This window comes from Nicotiana sylvestris, chromosome 3, assembly GCF_000393655.2.
Source record: "Nicotiana sylvestris chromosome 3, ASM39365v2, whole genome shotgun sequence".
Taxonomy (NCBI): domain Eukaryota; kingdom Viridiplantae; phylum Streptophyta; class Magnoliopsida; order Solanales; family Solanaceae; genus Nicotiana; species Nicotiana sylvestris.
Genome location: NC_091059.1, coordinates 38,033,043 through 38,046,516, shown reverse-complemented (window position 1 = coordinate 38,046,516; position 13,474 = coordinate 38,033,043). Strand labels below are relative to the sequence as shown.

General features: G+C 36.9%; 1 long non-coding RNA gene across 2 annotated transcripts; it reads left to right on the top strand.

Annotated features, from left to right (window-relative positions):
* The first annotated feature begins 2,675 nt into the window (after nt 1-2,675).
* On the top strand, nt 2,676-7,819 carry LOC104215841 (uncharacterized). Of its 2 annotated transcripts, none has more exons than XR_011406018.1 (4): nt 2,676-2,852; nt 3,309-3,370; nt 4,415-5,187; nt 7,613-7,819. It is a non-coding gene; the product is annotated as an uncharacterized lncRNA (long non-coding RNA). The 2 variants fall into 2 exon arrangements; XR_011406017.1 differs by having other exon boundaries at nt 2,679-3,155.
* Nucleotides 7,820-13,474: the final 5,655 nt, after the last annotated feature.

Sequence of the window (13,474 nt, the reverse complement as noted above, 5' to 3'; positions counted from 1 at the left end):
TATGTACATGTGTTTTGTTGAAATACAATCCTAGTTCATGTGAATAGTATGCAAATGAGCGAGACATATTCATATGATGTTTGTAAATCACTATTTCTTGTTAATTAACTCATTATGATATTGAAATTTGGTCGTGAATGCATTTTCTTTGTTCCGTCATGTTAAGTAGTTATTCGGCATTTTATTTCTTCATGCTCAGATTATTGTTATCTAAATGTTTGTCTTAATAGTTGTTTGTACATGCAGTAGTAATGTTAAAATCATAGTAGTAATTTAATCCCGCGGAAAAAATACTCGTTTCATCAAATAAGTTTAATCGACAACCCATGACCTCGCGAAGTAGCAAAGAAATGTAGTCATTTTAGCCTTGTCCTTTTTCTAAAAAAAAAAGAGAAAAAAAAGAAATAAATAAATAAAAAACGAGACTAGCTTCGCCAAATAAGTGTACAGATTGCGGGGCCCTCACACAATATATGTATTAAATACTTAGATTCCGGGTCGGGCCGTTTAGCGAATTTCACGGCCCTACCCAAAATAATAATGCGCTAGTTGCTTTGGGCGCGCCTTTAATAATTTAATTTCCTTAAACTCGGGTGCACATTTATGTGACCTAAATCCAAATCTCAACGGAATCGAAATGTGTCTCTAATCACGGGTACATTGATTGTGACGTGGTCTGAGATGCATTTCCATGACGTTGCAAATTCTGTTTTAAATGATGAATGAGACGAGCCTCGACGAACTAAAATGCACAAGCTGCGGGGCCCTCTAAATGTATATGTATTAAAACACTTAGATTCGGGACAGTCCGTTTAGCTAATTTTATGGCTTTCCCCAAAATAACAATACGCTAGTTGCGTTAGGCACGCTTTTAATAATGTTATCTCCCTAAATTCGGGTGCATATTTATGTGACCCAAATCCAAATCTCAACCGAGTCGAGATATGTCAATAACCACAGGTGCATTGATGTAACGTGGTTCAAGATATGTTTTCACGATGTTGCAAGTCCTATAAAAATAACAGTGAATGATAAAAGCGGTTAAAAGATAAAATTGGCACATAAGTTCACATTTGTATAAAATCAGATAATCAAGCCGAATATAACAGTTGAGCGACCGTGCTAGAACCACGGAACTCGGGAATGCCTAACACCTTCTCCCGAGTTAACAGAATTCCTTATCTAGATTTCTGGTACGCAGACTGTAATATGGAGTCATTCTTTTCCTCGATTCGGGATTAAAATTGGTGACTTGGGACACCCTAAATCTCCCAAGTGGCGACTCTGAAATAAATAAATAAATCCCATTTCGATTGTTCTTTAATTGGAAAAACTCCCCTGCCCCCTCTCGGGTGCGTAAAAAGGAGGTGTGACAGGCCTGTTGTTGTTTCATGTTGTTTCTCGAGGGGCTGTTCTTGATCCATGTTTGCCCAACGGGCGGTTCTTGATTCATGTTATGCCTGAGGGGCTGGTTACGAGTGATTGTGAGGTAGCCCGAGGGGCTGATTCTGTTCATATTATGTCCGAGGGGCGGTTTATGGTACATGTTTTGCCCGATGGGCTTTTTACATTTTCTATCTTTTATACTCACTGTTTTATTACTCGTTTGAAAATATTGAAAGTTGTTTTAAAAAGTTTTTTTACTGAAACTGAGCTTGATTTACGAAGTAAATGATTCGTGTACTGCTTTGTAAAATGATCTACATTTGTTGTAGTGTTATGACGTGGTTTACGTGTTTTCTTACTGCTCAACTTTCATTTACTTTTATTACTTACTGGGTTGGCATAGTCACAGTACTCCCTGCACTTTGTGTGCAGATTTAGACATTTCTGAATCCAGTAGTGGGTGTTGATTGCTCAGTGGCAAAGTCATCGGAGTTAGCGAGGTAGTTGCCCGATGTTCGTAGCACTGCTTTTCTCACTCTTTTCTTCCTGAGATTGTATTTAGTATATTTTTAGACTCTTTGTTGTATTCAGACCTTAATAGATACTCGTGACTTGTGACACCCCGATGTCGGGCTTGTGTATTTATTCCGCACTGTTCATTTAGACTTACATTATGAGATATCTGATAAATTAAAGACTTAAAAATGATTGTTATTGATTAAATGGTTAATTCGAGGGTTGTGTCGGCTGGTCCAGTTTCACGATAGGTGTCATCACGACCGGGTCGGTTTTAGGGTCTTGAGAAAGAGATTTTTAAATGTAGGGGATTATGTGTAACTGATATGCTATATTTAAGGTATATTGCATTTCCTCTTTTTTATAATTTTGTATAAAACTAGTAAATATAGTTGTATAAAGTAATTAACAAGGAACCTAAATAAAGATAATAAATATGTTTCTACTATAGTATAACTAGGTAAAAATCCCTATGCTATATTACAAATTTTGGTTATTATTTGAAAAGGTTTAGAAGGGAGCAGGCCCATCACTTTTCTTATTGGCCACGTGAGGTGACCTAGAGACTTAAGCAATAAGGCAAATTGGTTTCTTAGTTTAAGAACATAAATTTCTATATTATAGAAGAAGAAGTTTTTCGACATGGCTGCTTAAGGTCATTAGTAACTTTTATTTGAGGGCATTTTAGTCTTTTCAGATATCTCCTTATATACGTGTCGCTAAAATATTTCCGCAAACCCTAAGTGTATTTGATTTCATTATAGCTGTCTGACAACTTCACTTTTTCCAATACCTTTACGTGTATTTGATATCATTACAGCTGTTTGACAACTTAACTTTTTCCTATATTTTTTTTGGTATTTACAATTCAGAGAGTACACCTTTTGTTTCCACCGTCTTCTTCCTATTTGTGTTCTTGCTCTCCAGATCTGTTTGTGTTCTTGCTGCAAGTATGTTTCTTCTTCAACTAATTCTGCACATATCTTCTTCTTTTTCCTTAATTCTTTTCTTTTTGGGTTTTCCCCGCCCTTTTTAGTTTTGCTATCCAATGGCTGTAGAATCCATTCATCTTCAACCTCAAACTTCATTGTATCTCGCTTTATCTCTCTTTCCACCCATTAGAAGCTTCATCCACTTGCAACAATTTCCCATTGTTGATCTTCTCTTTTGTAAAGCCTAAATGCTTCTCTATCTCAGTCCGATACTGACACTGATCTGGTTGATAAGCCTAATTAAGAAGAAATTTTTTTTGGGTAAAATCTCACATTGCTTAGTCTGGAGTTCTTTATCTTCTTTAGTTCTCTTCCAATGTTCCTTTCTTCAATTTCATCTCCCCTCTTCTGCTCTTTCATTGCTCTCTCACGGTAAACTATTACTGATTTTGTTTATCTGTGTCTGAATAACAGGAACGAGATTCAAGTTTTTGCACCATCTGCAGAAAGGCTTCAATTATTAGGTTTTAACTCAGGTAGTCTTCTTCAGTTTGATTCATGTTTATTTTTCTTTTTATGTTGTAACCCTACCCCTATCATCAATTTCTCATTCTTGGTCTTCGTTCTGCATAGGATTTTGAAAGAAGGATTATTGTTTGTTGTAGCCTGTAAGCATTTGCTGCCTTTATTTCAACAGATATAAAACTTCAACGATGTGATAAATTTTTTCTCTTTTGTACTTAGATTTTTCTCCCGCTCATTGCTGGTATAAGTTTTAACTCTGTCTCCGCGTCTTTTGTTCTTGGGGGTGGTCCTATTAAATTTATAAGTTTAGGAAGAAAGCTTATCAAATAGAGATTTTTTCTTCGACCATATTTTAATTGTTAATACGATATATAAGGACTGCTAAATTCAAAGGCTATCATTAATTCAAGTTCTACCCCCTGAAGTAGTTCAAATTCATGTCAGAAATCATTAAGTGGATAGTATAGTCAATTGGGCTCTAAGTATTCTATAGAGTCCCAACTTCTTGACGAGTCAATCTTTTAAAATCATTTATCGGATCTGACTAGCAACACACAAAGTTATTTATTTGATTTATGTACTACTGTAGGTTATAGCTGAAGATTTGACAACATAAATTCGCATTTTCATTATTGTGGGAGGGGGTGTAGGACGACAATATTATGGCGTTGCCATCAATGGTTGTATCTACTGATAGTATGAGAAAGTTGATAATTTATTTCAATGTTTTAATGGATCTTTAGTAATTTACTGATCCTATATCGCATTTAGACACATGTTAGCATTGATTTGAAGTAGGTGGTTGATCAAAGCTTTTCATCTTCAGAAGCTCTGTCGTTTTTAATTTGAAATTTTTATTATAAAGAAGCTGATTTTTAGTTCGCTTATAAAGAATACCTACGTGGCTTCTACTCCTGCACCCACCTCACAGTCTCCTCATTCTTATCGCCTTCCTAAGTTTGCTCCTCTCTCTTTCATCGTAGATATGAGATTTCTTCTCTTTGTGCTCAATCCAAGTTCTACTTACTTTGATTTTAGCTTAGTTGATTTTGTAGGTTTGTTTTTGCTGCTATAGAGTAAGTTGGAGTGTTGTTCAATTTGTGAGAAACATTATGCAGCGGAAAAAGTCAGAAAGGACCAAGATTGATTGCTCAATGGACATGTCTCTCTAGATAATCGGGAAGAAAGCTTTAGCCTCTTTGCTTTGCTGTTCGAGTCATTTGGTGTGCAGTAAAGCTATGTGCTGCTAATTGCTTTTTACTATTATTTCTATATGTTGGTATAATACTGGTTCGGCCAACGACCACATTTAATTTTTTATGCATCCCTGGTCTTTTCCATCCTCCGAAGGTAAGAGAGAAAATAGGGAATTATCAACGAATGTCTGACACTTTTAGCGCGTGTAATTTTATCAGCCAGAGGATGAGAGATATAATTATAGAGAGAAACTTGAGGAATTTTCGTTGTAATTATTTGGCTTTTAGCCTTTCATTTCTTATTCACGAATGAAAGAAACTGATCTTCACGAATCAATTTAAAGTGGAAACTGAAAATTTGAATCCAGTATAAAGACTTTCAGATACTTCAAAGATATTCTTGGTCCTCTTTGTTCTCGAAGAAGCTCCTTGAGTTAACTGTATACAATCGTGTCTGATTTGCTAAAACTTTCTTTTACAATCTTTAGAGGAATCAATACTTTATTGTTTGTTAGATATCATCTAATGTCTTTGTTTGAAAGCAAGACTTTCATCAAACAGGTAAGAATCCCAATGGGGCCTCCTGAAAGTGACATCTCCTCATGCTGCTCTCGCATCAAGTCATTCAACCGGTACTTAAATTATTATTTTTTTGTAAATCCATCCCTAAAACTCTTTTATCTTGTATAGCGTATAACAATGCTAGAAAAATTACTCTTTGGGAATGTTAACAAACTCCTGCAGCTCTGAACTACTTCAGCTTACTATCTAGGTCGAATTTTTCATGGATATACATGACAAAGATGATAAGCTACCAATGGGAAAATCAATAAAGAAGTACCTTGAGATGTACTTGCTAAGAGAAAAAAAAAAAAGAGAAAGTACGAAGTCATGCACCAAGAAAATTTTGTAACCAAAGCAATGAGAAGCTCGTTAAGTAAAGCAAGTTTATGAGTCATAGCATGTTCTCTAAGAGATTTTATGGGTCACAATTGGCTAACTTCATATAGCATTAGCCATAAAGAGTTAGTAGCAAGATATCGACACCATAAGTAATTTACTGTGAATTATTTGCAATGCAATTAGTTTTTGCAAAATACCGAGTTATAAAAGTAATGTGCGCTGAGAGTAGTGTTAAATAAAAGTAAAATGTTTAAAACCCATTGATGTTTAAAGAATGCTTGCCTTTTGGACTTCAAATGTGTCATTCTATAGCAGTCAAAATTTACTTATAAATACTGGAGATTTTTCTACCATGCTAAATTTCAATTTACCGAGTTTTTTAAATCAGGGGACGACTTAAAATTGTGATTTTGATAAATAGGTAAGGCTGGATTAGTGTACTGAGTTAGCCAAAGTTATCTTTTCTGTCTCAGTACTTACTAATGCTTACTACCATTTTTGAAGTCAAAGAGGAAAGAAAAAATATTAGAAGGAAGATTATAAAAGCTAACTTTCTATATTTTGGAATTCTGAATCTGAATAATAAAGAAAACTTTAGTTCTTTTGAGAATTAGTGATTTATTTAGTGATTGAGAGAACAAAACTAAGAAGGAAAAAATAAAAAGATGATTCCTCAAACTTTAATCTTTTTGTTCACTCTCTTTTGCCTTTAAGCCATGAAAGGTTGTGGTCATTTAAGCTAATTATGACTGTATATAGAATTATTTGAGTTGATATAATAAGAGTTCTGATTTCGAACTTGTGATTTTCTTTTTCTCATGTTGTGGTTTAAAAAAGCATGATAGAACTTCTTAAGATTAATAGTTATTACTTCTATTATGATTTTTTTCCTTCCTATATTTTAGTTTAAGCAAAGCATGAACAAACTTTCTCCTCTATTATTTCCTTAACTTGTTAAGAGTTTTATAAGCTCAAAGTGAGTACAGTGGTAGCACGTTAGTTTAGAAATTTCAACTTCAAAGTTGGGCTAAATTGCTTTGATGTTGTAGTAGAATGTGCATATATTATACGGCAGATAGGGACCTTCCACATGTTAGAAATTGAGCTACACGGACATTTTGTATTGATAAAGTTATAATGCTTCACTTGATTTTATTTTCTAACACAACCTTCTACTATGTATTATAAAATGCTCCATCTTTTAGTGATTATAATATTTCTGGGCACGATATTTTGTTGACCTTTTTAATGAAGAACCTAAGCAAATAAGTGTATGGATAGTTAGCAGGAACTTGTAAGTACAATGTTCAGTATTTTTAAAGGTTCCAATCACACTTTAAGCAACTGCCAATGTTATTGTTGCCTTGAGCAAAAGTAATTTGCTGAATTGTAGCTTTTTAATCCTCTGTTTTTTTTTTTCTGAACTTTTCATGAAAAATGCTGCACTTTAAAATAGCAGCTTTCATATTTGATAGTACTTATGGTGTGACTCGTCCCACTGTACTAGCATGCTATGGTTAAAATTAATCTTCTTGGTTTAGGTACTTTTTGGTATATTTGCCCTTAGTTGCTATAGGTTCTTCAATTTTAAAATTAAAAAAAACTGTCCATTCCAAATTTAAAAAACTATCCATTTGCTGACTCCATCTGAGCCAAAATACCTTCTAAATTCACGCGAAAATAATTTTCTGTTTCATTATTCTTTTATATTATTATTATAATTCAAGACTAACTTTTATTCATATATGAGACTTTTTAAATAAACACGTGTTTATAAATGAACCACTTTATGATTTTTATCACGAATTACAAGTAAGAAAAAATTGAAGTGTGTACCGTCCTCCTTCAAGATCCATCATGTTTATTTTTCTTTTGTTAATGTTAGAGGGCACTTCTCTTCTCAAGAAAAAAATAAAATGTTAGAGGGCACTTATGTATCCTTGCACCCTTTGTTCTATTTATATGTTCGTTCATTCTTCCCCTTGAGGTAGTGGGTTACGTTGCACATACCTCAAACTCTTTTGAATGATTTTCTAAATCAATGATAGTCCCTTTTTTCCTTTTCTTCTGCTTTCCTTTTTCATTTACCTGGGAAATAAGTTAGTCCCCTTATATTGAATATTGACATTTGATCATCGCTTTCTGCTTCTATAGGTGCCATTATATATATTAAGGACTGCGAAGAAGACTAATTACAACATTGTAAATGTATCACTTTTAGTCAATATGTAAATATTATCCATGGATTTAAAGAATATGTCACCTTGCAAGGCAACATTCAAGGAGGGATATATATTTGTTCCTCTATGTATGTAAATAAATAACGTCCAATAGTTAATATGCAATGTCCTCTTTATCCAATTTGATAGTTATTTACTTGCATCAATTCTTATTATATGCAATTTTATGTTAAAAGAGATTTAATCAAAAATAAAAGTTTCAGAGTTTATATTATTGGGCCTGTGCTGGCCATCACTGTCTAGTAAAATAGATAGAAGAGCTTCTATCAGGAATTGACGGCACAATATTAGAACATCGGGTCGGGTGAGGGTTTCTTACAATTCCAGATTTGCAGGTATAGAAATTTAATGTAAGCATGAACATTGAATTTAACTTGTCTAGTTTAATAAACTACTCCCTCTGGTCCAAAATAAGTGATTTTTTGGCTGTTTTCTTGTGGTCCAAAATAAGTGATTTTTTCAGATTTCAAGAATGAATTAATTATTTTTTTCCTATATTGTTTTTGGAGTAAATAGTGTTGGAATATGTGTTAGGAGTATTTATGTGAGATAGTAAAGGTTAATATGGTCAATTCCATTGCTAATTAATGTTAAAAGGTAGATTTCTTAATTTGTGTGAAAACATTCAAAAAAAATCGCTTATTTTGGACCGGATGGAGTATTGTACAATGAATTAATGATTAGAAGTAAAGTAATGATAACATATAATGATTATGGACATGGATGAGTGGTATGTAGTAATTAGGGAGAAGATTGAAATTTCCAAAGATTGATAACTACTGCAAAAAGCAATTTGCGCTTTAAATAGGAAGCCACTGTACGAACCTTTATTCTTGAAGTATAGAAAGATTCTGACCGTTACTCTATCCGTAGATTCGAAGTATTAGATAATAGAAACTTATATTGAATAATGGTTTAGATTAAGATAACGGGCTATATATTTTCATTGAAGTGTAAATTAAGACTTAACTCGAAGCTTGAAAGTTAAGGAAATTGAAATTTGACCCGACTGCATAGTTGACATCGTTAATCAATATTTTGTATAGATTGAGGCCATTGGAGACAGTTTGTTTGGTGTTCTAGAAGCCGCAAGTTTGGAAAAAAGGAAATTTCCCATTGACGAGTAAATGAGATTTTAAGCTTTGATACTTACCTCTCCAAACCTGTTTTAAAAATATGTTTTGTCTGTCTGGTTCATGTGTTAGGACGAGCGTGCGCTTGGCACAATCGGTGGTCTTTGACCGTCGTAAATATATATTATTTTGTAAAAAGCTTAAATTGTTTAATAGGTGATTTGTGGTGTAGTGTGATGTGGCGTAGCCTCGTGCTATGGTGTTGGGGCATTAGAAATTATTTCTTCGCTGCCGTAATATATATTGGGGCATTATGTATGCCGCTGTTATAGACTTGGAGCATTCTGTATGCTGCCTTTATAGACTTAGGGCATTATGTATGCCGTCGTTATAGATTTGGGGCATTGTGTATGTCGCCGTTATAAATTTGGGGCATTGTGTATGCCACCGTAGTAGATTTGGGGCATTGTGTATGCTGTCGTGGACTCGTTGGAGGTATTTGGTTAATTTCCCGCACTGCCGTTAATGACAAGTCCTTAGTATAGATTGTGTTGGGATATATATAGTGTTGTTGTTGAATAATTGTTTGTATCTTATAGAGTAATTAAATGGTGAAAGAATTTTTGTGCATATTATTTCTGTGCTCTTTGTGTGTTTGTATTTTCTAACACTTGTTCCAGAGGTATTCAGAGCAGCGGGTCGAGGATCTTACTGGGTTATATTTACGTATAACTCACTCCTTACCTGCATGTCCATGCAGATACTGTGCTGAGAACGAAGCTAGTGATTAAGGAGTTCGCTGGAGCTGATTTAGTTATTGAGGTGAGCTGCCGCATTGTTCGTGGAGGTTGCAAAAAGAGTCTTAGTTATTTATTCATATGATGTCTTTTGTAATTCTCTTAGATGCTCCTTGATTTAGTGTGGGATTTGGGTTAGAATTTCATCATAATGTTTTAAGATATTAATTGTCCGTAATGGTTATCAGATTATTTGGAGACTTATTTCGTTAATCAAATACTACAAATTAATGCCTAAGGTATGAAGATATGGTTCGTCTGGCGGGTGGTGTTAGTTGGGTGTCAGTCACGTCTAGGGTGTAGTTTCGGACGTGACAGTTCTTTATTTGAAATTGCTATCCTTGAAATATTTTACTGTTGAGTTTGGTGCTGAGTTGCAAAGGACGTGGTTTCTATTAAATCAAGGCGTAAGTTGTGAATATCATTTTCTTTAGTTGTTATATTTTGGCATTTGTGTTATTGTTGAGGTGATTGTTTGGTTGTTTTGCACGAGGTTTCTGCCATGCTATTGTTATTGTTTGCATGAGGTTTTTTCCATGCTGTTGTTACTATTTGCATCGAGGTTTCTGTCGTGCCATTGTTATTATTGATACACATGCGATGGTATAAGGTCTGGGTGTTGAAATGCATGTCATGAGATAAGGTGGGCTTGATATGCGTGGCTAATAGGGGAACTACTAGAAGTCATGCAGTGTGATAAGGTGGGGTAAAACGCAGGGTGCTATTTCAGGAAAAATAATTTTCAAAACTAAATCTAAAGGCCCCCGTGGTGAGAAAGGAACGATTGTGAGTTACTTTTTTGATTTGGGACGACGAGGCGGTACCTCAGGAGTGCCCCTATTGATCTTCTCTATTTGTTGTATTAGTTTGGTTGTTGTTTCCTTAACATGTAAAATCCTTGTTTTCCCTTCGTGTTGTATGAACTGCCTTCTTTTCGTGTTGTTACTTTTCGTAAATTCTTTATTGTGTCACTTCTTTGTCATTATCATTATATCATTATGTCTTCTGTCTTATTTCTTATTATCTCTAGTAGGGCCTTGGCCTGACCTCATCACTACTCTATCGAGGTCAGGCGTGGCACTTATTTGGTACCGTTGTTGTGTACTCATACTACGCTTCTTCACATGTTTTTGTGCAGATCCAGTTACATCTTATATGTCCCGGTATTAGCATATTGAGTTGCTTATTTTAGAGACTTCAAGGCACACCTGCCCGCGTCCGTAGGACTCGGAGTCCCCTTCTACCCTGTTCTTCCTTATTTCTTTACATTTTGATAGACAGTGATGCATCGTATTGTTTAGTAGTGTATCTAGAGCTTGTGACTTATATCTCACCGGGTTTTGGGGAATTGTACGTATCGAGCTTATAGTTTGTATTTATAAAATTGTTGAAGTTTTGAAATTCTATGTTTTATTTAATGTTTACGCATGTTGTTAGACTAGGCGTCGTCACGACATTCTACATAGGGATTTGGGGTCGTGACAAGTTGGTAATAGCTCTAGGTTCACAGTTGTTATGAGTCACAAGTGGATTTAGTAGAGTTCTCGCGAATTAGTACGAAGATGTCTGTACTTATCTTCGGGAGGCTATGGAACTGTTAGGAAAAGCTTCTCTTCTTTGATTCCTAATCATGCAAAATTTTGACTTCGGATTCCAAATTTTTGTCTTTCTATTCTATCATAGATAGTGAGGACACGTATAACTGGATCAGATGACTAGACACACGCGCCCACAGTTAGAGCCCGCGAAAGGCCAGGGTAGAGGCAGAGGACGTCCACATGGTGAAGTCAAAGCACTTGCACAAGCTGCTACAAAGGAGCCCCCAGTAGCTCCCGTTGGAGAACATGCACCTGAGAGGCCTGTTACTGTACCAACACTTCAGGAGGCTCTCACCCAGTTTCTGAGAATGTTCGGCACTTTAGCTCATGGAGGGTTGATCCCACTTGCTCCTTCTACATTTGAGGCCGGGGGAGGAGCATACACTCCCACCGCCCGTACCCTAGAGCAACGAGTCCAGGTTGACCAAGTCCCAGAGGTCATACTAGTACATCCGGTTGCCCCAGTTCAACCGAAAGTTATGGCAGCAGTTTCTGATGGGGGGGTAGCTCAGGCTCGAGAGGTACAAGAAGTACCACCCTCCTACTTTCAGCGGGTTGGCGTCAGAGGATGCCCATGGTTTTCTTGAGGAGTGCTAATGTATCCTCCATGCTATGGGTATTATGGAGTCTAATGGGGTTGCTTTGACTACGTTCCAACTTAAGGGGGCGACTTATCAGTGGTGGCGAGCATATGAGATGGGTAGTCCAGCCTAGGCAACTTTACTCACTTGGACTCAGTTCTCAAATATGATCTTGAGGGAGTTTGTTCTCTAGAGTCTCAAATATGCATGATGCGCAGAGTTTGAGCAGTTGCAAAAGGGTTGTATGACCGTGTCGGAGTATGTAGTCTGGTTTGGTGATTTGGCTAGGCATGAACCAGCCTTTGTTGTTGTTCCTAGAGAGTGAGTCCATCGATTTAACGAGGAGCTCAACCTCGGTATCAGATTTAGCATGGTGCGAGAGTTGGAGATGGATATTGTATACGAGCAAGTAGTTGGGATCGCTAGGAGAATGGAGGTTTTGTGGACCCGAGAGAGAGAGGAGAGGGAGGCCAAGAGGCCTCGAGATTCTTGCAAATATAGTGGTACCCGTGACCTAGTTGCAACTCGTCATGGTAGGGGCTATGTGAGTCGCCTTGTTCATTTAGCAGTTCTAGCTTCCAGTGGTATTCCGGCCACTCCTAGGCCTCATGCTGTTTATTATCCACCGCCATTGTCTAGTGCACCTCCTGCATGGGGTGCTTTCAGTAGTTAGTCCAGCCGATCAGGACCGAGATAGCCACATCAACAACGTCCTCTAAGAGCTTGTTTTGAGTGTGGTGACACTCGTCATATTGTTAGGGATTTCCCTAGACTCAGGAGTGATACACCTCCACAGACTATTCAGGTTCCGCGTGTTCCACCGGGTCCTCAGGCCATGGTTACCGCACCAGCTGCCACTCCAGCTACACAGCCAGCCAGAGGTGGGGGTCGAGAAGGTAGAGGTCGCCCTAGAGGGGGAGGCCAGGCCAGATATTATGCTCTTACTACTAGGACGAAGGCAGTTGCATCTGACTCTGTCATCACAGGTATTGTTTTGTTCTGCCATAGAGATGCATCGGTCTTATTTGATCCAGGCTCCACTTATTCATATGTATCATCTTATTTTGCTCTGTATTTGGATGTATCCCACAATTCTTTGAGTTTATCTTTCTATGTGTCAACACCTGTGGGAGATTCTATTGTCGTTAATCATGTGTATCAGTCATGTTTAATTGTTCTTGGTGGTTTTGAGACCAGAGCTTGTAAGGACCCGAGAAATTTTGCTAAGTAATTTAATGTTTTATGGTGCCAAGGTAGGCTAATGTATTGTATTTTCAGAGTTTTTAGATTGAACAGTGCGTTGAGGAGTTTATATTTTATAATCTCGTGTCGCCCAGCTTGTACCACGCTAGACCATGCTATATCCCTCGCGAAGCCAGGTCTGTAGCACGCTAGACCGTGCTATATCCCTCGCAAAGCCAGGTTTGTAGTGGGCTAGACCTCGCTACAGAGCTCGCAAAGCCTGGTCTATAGCTCGCTACAGAGCGTGCCTAGCCTGGTCTGTAACCCGGTCCGGAATTTGGAGGGTCCATTCTTCTATCTTTATAACCCGACCCTATCTCGTTAAATAGACACAAGGGACCATTTTTGAAGGGAATATTTGATATTTTTAGAGATAGGAAGTGCCCTAGAGTGAGACGAGAAATCCCTAAGCTAATTGTTCATTAAAATCTTGCCGAAGCCTTGAAATCAAACAAGAAATCCCTCAAGTTCTTCATCTAAGAGGT